This window comes from Littorina saxatilis, linkage group LG2, assembly GCF_037325665.1.
Source record: "Littorina saxatilis isolate snail1 linkage group LG2, US_GU_Lsax_2.0, whole genome shotgun sequence".
Classification (NCBI taxonomy): Eukaryota; Metazoa; Mollusca; class Gastropoda; order Littorinimorpha; family Littorinidae; genus Littorina; species Littorina saxatilis.
The window spans coordinates 80834101-80841670 of NC_090246.1; the positions used below are offsets into that span (position 1 = coordinate 80834101).

The window sequence follows — 7570 nt, forward strand, 5'->3', positions numbered from 1 at the left end:
ATTCATAATCAACGACAGCTGCTCAGATCACTTGTTCAAACGCGTACAAACATTCTTGGGAAATGCTCTCTCAAAAGCCCTGCTCAGCAGCTAGCAGTTAAATGTTCAGCAGTGAGCTTGATGTGGGCTATTTGTGCTCAGCGCTGTGAAAATAGTCCACTTCTTAAAGATTACTTTCGCTGTGAAATCCTCATACCATCCATGTCTGATAAAATATGTACATGAAATTTGAGTATTTGGCTTATCTGTTATTTGAAGTTGAAGATAGCATCAAATTAAATTTGTTTGATGAGTCAGCTTAGACCAACCGACTATTTTAAGGACTCTTTCTGGCATGTCAAATAAAAGCAAACCTAATCTCTTGAATGACTTGATGTACTTAACGACATGTCTTAGCATAAATTACCGGACGTTTGAAGGCAATGCATTGAGAAATTTATTAAATGTGCTGGATTTCTTCTGATTACCCACTATAATGGCCCCAGAAACCGCATTTTACGGCTTCTCAGAAGAATTACATACCGTTCATCATGCCATTACGCCATTGTAGACCAGATATGTAAACTAAACTGACTGTTTGGATGCATATTTAATTGTTCTTTCTAATAACTTGCACAACAGGTTTCCTTTCAGCAGTTTTGATTGTATGTCGATTTTAACGCGTTAAACTTGATTTTGCGAATTTGATTTTTGGGGATGCTAGTCTTGTAGGTTCTACTTTATAAACAGTACCTCGTGTAAACTAAATCTGTTTTCTAAATAACATAGGACAATGAATGGCCTTTTCAGTCTTATAATTGGTTTAACAATAAATGGCCTCATCAAAATGATCTGACCTCAAACGCGTTTGCTTAGTTTGTTGTTGTTGACAGGTAGTATAGAAATAGAATATGAACGTTGGACATCTTTTAACTGCTAATTAATATTGACAAAACCACTGTATACTTCTGTGTCTGCAGACTGTTCCTAGCATAATTAATGTAAATGCTTAAAAAATTCCTTTAACCATTTTAAATATAAAATTTGTTGTTTTGTGCAAGGGAGGTTACACAGTGGCCACTACATACAGTGTAGGTAGTTGGCCCCTGAGCAAGCATCAGCATCAGTGTTGGTAGTTGGCCCCTGAGCAAGCATCAGCATCAGTGTTCGTAGTTGGCCCCTGAGCAAGCGTCAACATCAGTGTTTGTAGTTGGCCCCTGAGCAAGCGTCAACATCAGTGTTTGTAGTTGGCCCCTGAGCAAGCGTCAGCATCAGTGTTTGTAGTTGGCCCCTGAGCAAGCGTCAACATCAGTGTTGGTAGTTGGCCCCTGAGCAAGCGTCAACATCAGTGTTGGTAGTTGACCCGTGAGCAAGCGTCAGTATCAGTGTTGGTAGTTGGCCCCTCAGAGAGTATCAGGGTCAGTGTTGGTAGTTGGCCCCTCTGCGAGTGTCAGCATCAGCGTTGGTAGTTGGCCCCTCAGCGAGTGTCAGCATCAGCGTTGGTAGTTGGCCCCTCAGCGAGTGTCAGCCTCAGTGTTGGTAGTCGACCCCTCAGCGAGTGTCAGCCTCAGTGTTGGTAGTTGACCCCTCAACGAGTATCACTATCAGTGTTGGTAGTTGACCCCTCAGCGAGTATCACTATCAGTGTTGGTAGTTGACCCCTCAGCGAGTGTCAGCCTCAGTGTTGGTAGTCGACCCCTCAGCGAGTATCACCATCAGTGTTGGTAGTTGGCCCCTCAACGAGTGTCAGCATCAGTGTGTGGGTAGAGGTCCTTAAACAAGGAACAGCAACATAAGAGCAGAAGGTTTCTTGTATTAAATGTTAGCAACAGAGCAGTTTCACCACATAATGATCTTACAAGAAAAAGAGAAGACAGTGAGTAATTCTAATACTTGCTCTTATTCATACTACACTTAGCAAACCATTTTATCTGTACAAATTGTGTACTTTAAAAAAAAAATCACTCCCGAATCATTTTGTACAAACTTTCCAAGCCATTAAAGGCACTTCACTTGGAAATGTGGCACACTCTTCCGCTGCTCAAAAAAGGATGCCCCAAAAATTGACCCGAAAAAACACAAGGTACCATTTAAAAATGAACTCAAGTTCAGGATAGACACAATAATAATAATAATGAAAATAGAACATTTATATAGCGCTTCTTCACAGCTCGAAGCGCTTTGGCAACGTTTACATACGTGGAGAAGAACATCAATTATCTGTCCAGAACCGGGTGTCTTCTTTGGTTAACTTTTGTACTTTGTGTTCTGCCATTACTGCCGATGCACGTGTCAATCGCTTCAACAGTAAAAAACACGAGGTCTTGCGTTAATTTAGAGGGGTTAAACAATTAAAAGAAAGCTCTGTATATCAGCAATGACTCAGTCCTTTAAAATGAATCAGACAAGGCTAACAATTCAGGAAATGGAACAAACCAACTGAATTACAAATTAGCACAATTTCTTGAAATCCCCTAGAGCATGTTCTGTTCTCCTCACAATCTATGCCCCCCCTCTCCCAAACAAAAAAATACCCCCCCCCCCCCCCCACGTTAACAGCGTAAATACATGTTTTTAGTACTAGTAAATTACTAGTTATTGTCACTTAAGAATCAGTTTTGTTGATATCAAGGAGTAGTAAAATTTAAAGTCAAAGATAAAAGTTTAAAAAAGAAGTCAAACACTGAAACAGCATTCTTCTTACTCACTGTCCAGTTTTTGTGTGTGTGTGTGAGAACAATACGTTTTGACACATCTCTTTCAATGTGTATGCATACTACTACTATGTGATCCCAGAACGCCTCTTCTTTTGTTTTCCAAATGTTCTACAGAATTGTCAATGACTGAATGAGTATCATATTACAAGCATAACATATTTACCTGAAATGATGTCCAGTCTTTTCTTGCACACCACGTTCACTAAGACTTATGCTTTCATTGGCATTCCTCATTGTCTCTGCCCTTGCTTTGGTAACTGTATGTTAGTGTCCACGGGTAGAAGATGACACTGGAGGAGAGCATGGTGGTGCCAGACGATGCAGACGGTGATGAAGTTTATTCTCTGGTGATACAAGAAAGAAAATTATGAGTGTTTGCTGAATGCTGTTTGCTTGTATGCATTTACAATTACCAGGTGAATACGCTGCACAGATCTGCAGTGCAGATGATACTAAGACAACACTGTCAGCACAGCTACCAAGTCAAACTTACAACGAGCACAGTCAGTATATATGGTGCTGATTAATAATAACAACCCATTTAAGTTTCAAACATGCCTTTTCTGCTCTAATGTTTTCTCTCTCATGCAAGCTGTTTTATAACCTTGACATTTTCTGCAACAACATTCCCAAACACAATCTGAAAAGTAGCATGCCTTGAAAGGAACATTTGATCAATTATGCTTTAGATCTATTCCAAACCTTACCTTTTTTCATCATGACAGGAAACAATGCTGACGTGTCTTGCTGACGTGTCTAGTTCACGTGTTGAGTTAACCTGCTTGGAGCACTGCTGTAGATATAGGGTGTGACTGAGTATTCAGGGTGTCAAGATGTAGCCAATGTCACCGTATATGAACAAGCCCAGAGGTGCTTGGATTGCAGGACACACCCAACTCTCATTTAAAATCATGGTACCCTTTTCACACCCTGGCCATAGAACAACACGACACACGGTCCAAAGATGTTCGTCACCAACTACTTCAATGCCTGTAGAAGCCGTCACGGCGTGGCATCCTTCCTTGTTGATATTATACTCGTGCTGTTTTGTTTCGTTGACTGACTGATAGAATTTTGTTCGAAAATGTGTGTAAACAGCACCACAAACACGCCGAAAAAGTACAAGCTATCTGGAATTGCTCACGAGTACGTGTGGTTAGCCGCTTCCTGTCGGGTTCACACTCGTCGTGCAAGGCAGAATATACATTCGGTGAATGCAGCGAAGACTCGTTTCCTTGCTGATGTAGAATATGTCGCCGTGCATGGACTGACAGACATCAATCACGCAGAAAACGGTGCAATCATAGTCTTCGCGGGTGCATGTAAGTGCTAAACTGCATACCGTCCACACTCTTGTCAACATATTTCAAACAGGAGTCCATGCTTTGACAAATGAAAGCGTGCGGCACTCTCCTTATCGTCCTTGGGCATTCCGCGGATCCGTGCGGTGACGAAAATGTGTTGATGGCGCATGTTATATCGCAAAATGATGCACGAGTCGAGTCGACTCACAGTCTCATTTACGGCCGCCATTTTTAGGATTAAAATTATCTCCCTTGCAAGTTGGGGGCGCTTCTGTCTGCTCTTACCTAACTTAGGGCTGGGGGGGGGCTGTCCTAAGATAAGAGCGACATAGGAGCGCTCTTTGGCCAAAGAGCGGTCCGTGAAACGCACCTATCTTAACTTTGCTCTTAACCCCATCTTGACCCCTTAAGAGCTCCTAAGTTAGGATAAGAGCGGTATATGAAACCGGCCCCAGGTCGGTAAGCCCATTGATTTGAGTGTCATGTTGAATTGTGAATTAGTATTGAGACATCTAAAATTTAAAAGAAAAGAAAGAAAGAAAAAAGAACCTCAAAGCAACAACAAAAGAAAAACAATATGCATTCTTTAAAATACCACTACATTTCATGTTTTGCTTAATAAACAAAACACAAACAACAACAACAAACCGGCCAGGGCGGAGGAGGGTCGTGACAGACACTACGGCCACGTGTCGGGTAGACCATGAGCTGCCCTGAAGTGGAAGGGTGGTGGTTCCAGACAGCGGGCCACGTGTCGGGTAGACCATGAGCTGCCCTGAAGTGGAAAGGTGGTGGCTCAAGACAGCGGGCCAAGTGTCGGGTAGACCATGAGCTGCCCTGAAGTGGAAGGGTGGTGGCGCAAGACAGCGGGCCACGTGTCGGGTAGACCATGAGCTGCCCTGAAGTGGAAGGGTGGTGGCTCAAGACAGCGGGCCACGTGTCGGGTAGACCATGAGCTGCCCTGAAGTGGAAAGGCGGTGGCTCAAGACAGCGGGCCACGTGTCGGGTAGACCATGAGCTGCCCTGAAGTGGAAGGGTTGTGGCTCCAGACAGCGGGAAGACCTTCGCCGGGGAGCAATGCGCAGACCAGAAACCGCGCTCTGTATCCGCCATGGCCATTTAGGAAAAGGTATGCTAGTTGTTTGGAGTGCAGATACACATTGCAGTAATTTCTCCCTAATGTAACATTTGATTCCCTTACCTGATGCAATGACAGGAAAAAATAAGAGAGTAACAAATCAGAACGATTCAAGTAACATTCAAGAAACAAAGGGACACAATCGCCGACGTGTGGCCCAAGACTAAGTGAGAGTAGTGCGGAACCATCTCAGACGCATCTACCAGCCGTTTGAGAAAACTGCTCACTTTCAGTATTATTTGAAGAAATGTCTATTTGTACAGGAGTCCCATTTTACTGAATTTAAAACACCTTTAGTTTCTGTGACTCATGTCCTCATTGTTGGCCCAGTATTATGCACCTCTACAAACGCAATCAGTCTGATTAAGCTCAAATTGGGTGTAGCTTGGTAGTGGGTGGCCAACGATCGTAGCAAAACAGTAGATACGCCGATGACTTCTTGTTGTATCTATTTTCTACAGAACGCATGCGTTTAAGCGGACCAAAAGTCAGTACGATAGTCCTGTTGATTTTATGTGATAAATGTACCTGAATGTCAAGGAATGTTGATGTTTGGTGTCATAGTGGCTTGGTATAGGCTTTTCCATACAAGGGGTTTCTACACGCACACAGTGTAGCTCACATTTCTACACACACACACACACACACACACACACACACACACAGACCGGCACGGTTGGCCTTAGTGGTAAGGCGTCCGCGCCGTGATTGGGAGGTCGTGGGTTCGAACCCCGGCCGGGTCATACCTAAGACTTTAAAATTGGCAATCTAGTGGCTGCTCCGCCTGGCGTCTGGCATTATGGGGTTAGTGCTAGGACTGGTTGGTCCAGTGTCAGAATAATGTGACTGGGTGAGACATGAAGCCTGTGCTGCGACTTCTGTCTTGTGTGTGGCGCACGTTATATATCAACGCAGCACCGCCCTGATTTGGCCCTTCGTGGTCGGCTGGGCGTTAAGCAAACAAACAAACAAACACACACACAGAGACACACAGAGAGAGAGACACACACACACACACACACACACACACACACACACACACACAGAGACACACACACACACACACACACACACACACACACACACACACACACACACACACACACTAGCGTACGGAATAATGACAACAAGCGCTTAAACAAGACACACGGCACAAAAACACAAGAACATGCGAACATTTTGCTATTGAATCAAATCATCAATCATAACAATCAACAAAATACATCCTTGCCAAACCAAAGAAGAACCGGCAGCCAGAACACAGTACCGGCATTACACATTATTCCACCTGTCTCCCAAGGAACCGCTCTGTTCACAACACAAGCTCCGGAACCAGTTCACACGTCCAGGGTGTTGTGTTGTCCGTCGAAACACGACCTTTCAATCCTCTCGGTGGCAAAAGTCCACATCTGCTTCCATCTCTTGTCTCCTCGCCGAAGGTGCGTTGGTTGGTTGGTTGGTTGGTTGGTTGGTTGGTTGGTTGGTTGGTTGGTTGTATCGTCTCTTCCGCTGGTAGTTTCGCTACTCGAGACCGATGCAAGTTTGTTTCCTTTTTCCTCGACGAAGGCATCACACTCAAACCTAAACACACTTATTTCCAAAACTATCATCCCAAAACAAAACCAACACATTCGTGTTCATCAGTCTCACATCGCTCTCTCCAAACTGGCCAAGGCTAACCTCGGACTCACTCGAACACAGGGGTGACAGTCTACGACCCCGATACATAGTACATGCCTTCGTCACTGAAACCAAAGCAGGGTTAAACCCAGACCATTTGACGGACACCTTAATATAAATCGGATGCAAGATTTTGCACTGTACTCATCCCGATAATGGACTACCGTACCTAACAACAAAATATCCCCTTGACATTAAAGAAACCGCAACAACTGATTTAAAAAAAAAGTGGATCAGTGATCTCAAAGGGGCTAAGCAACATACACGGAGTGACATGCCTATCTATACTACTGACAACCTAACAGCTGTCCTTAATTGAGCTCAAAGTCGACTTCCCGAAGACTTCGCGATGTCTTTTTACTTAACATTCAGTGCTAAAGCTTCGTGCAGCCAGCTTCGTGAAGTGGACTACAGGACACTTACAGCGAACAAAATACTATGCTTGCAGCTTGTTAGTCTTTGATACAGAACATCAAGCCTGACCTAAACCCGCTCACGCCATCCCTACCCTCTCCCATGTCGTCCCATCCTCGAGGAAGAGTGAAGAGATAGGACACCAAGGCCACGCCTTCTGGCAGGCTGTTCCAATCAATGATTGTACGGAGAACACGTGACATGTACATTTGTTGATTGGCAGTGCTGTTGGTATGCCGCTCACATGCGCTGGATTCTGCGCCAGTAGTCCGAACACGTCCGATGATTATTTGGAGGGTAAGGTGTGCTAAACCACGTCTTCTGGCAGGCTGTTCCAA

At 44.3% G+C, this 7570-nt stretch overlaps 1 long non-coding RNA gene across 1 annotated transcript; it reads right to left on the reverse strand.

Annotated features, from left to right (window-relative positions):
* Nucleotides 1–1618: 1618 nt before the first annotated feature.
* LOC138959862 (uncharacterized) lies at nt 1619–4025 on the reverse strand. Its single transcript, XR_011453813.1, has 3 exons — nt 3404–4025; nt 2860–3040; nt 1619–1751 (listed from the first exon to the last, which is right to left on the reverse strand). It is a non-coding gene; the product is annotated as an uncharacterized lncRNA (long non-coding RNA).
* Nucleotides 4026–7570: the final 3545 nt, after the last annotated feature.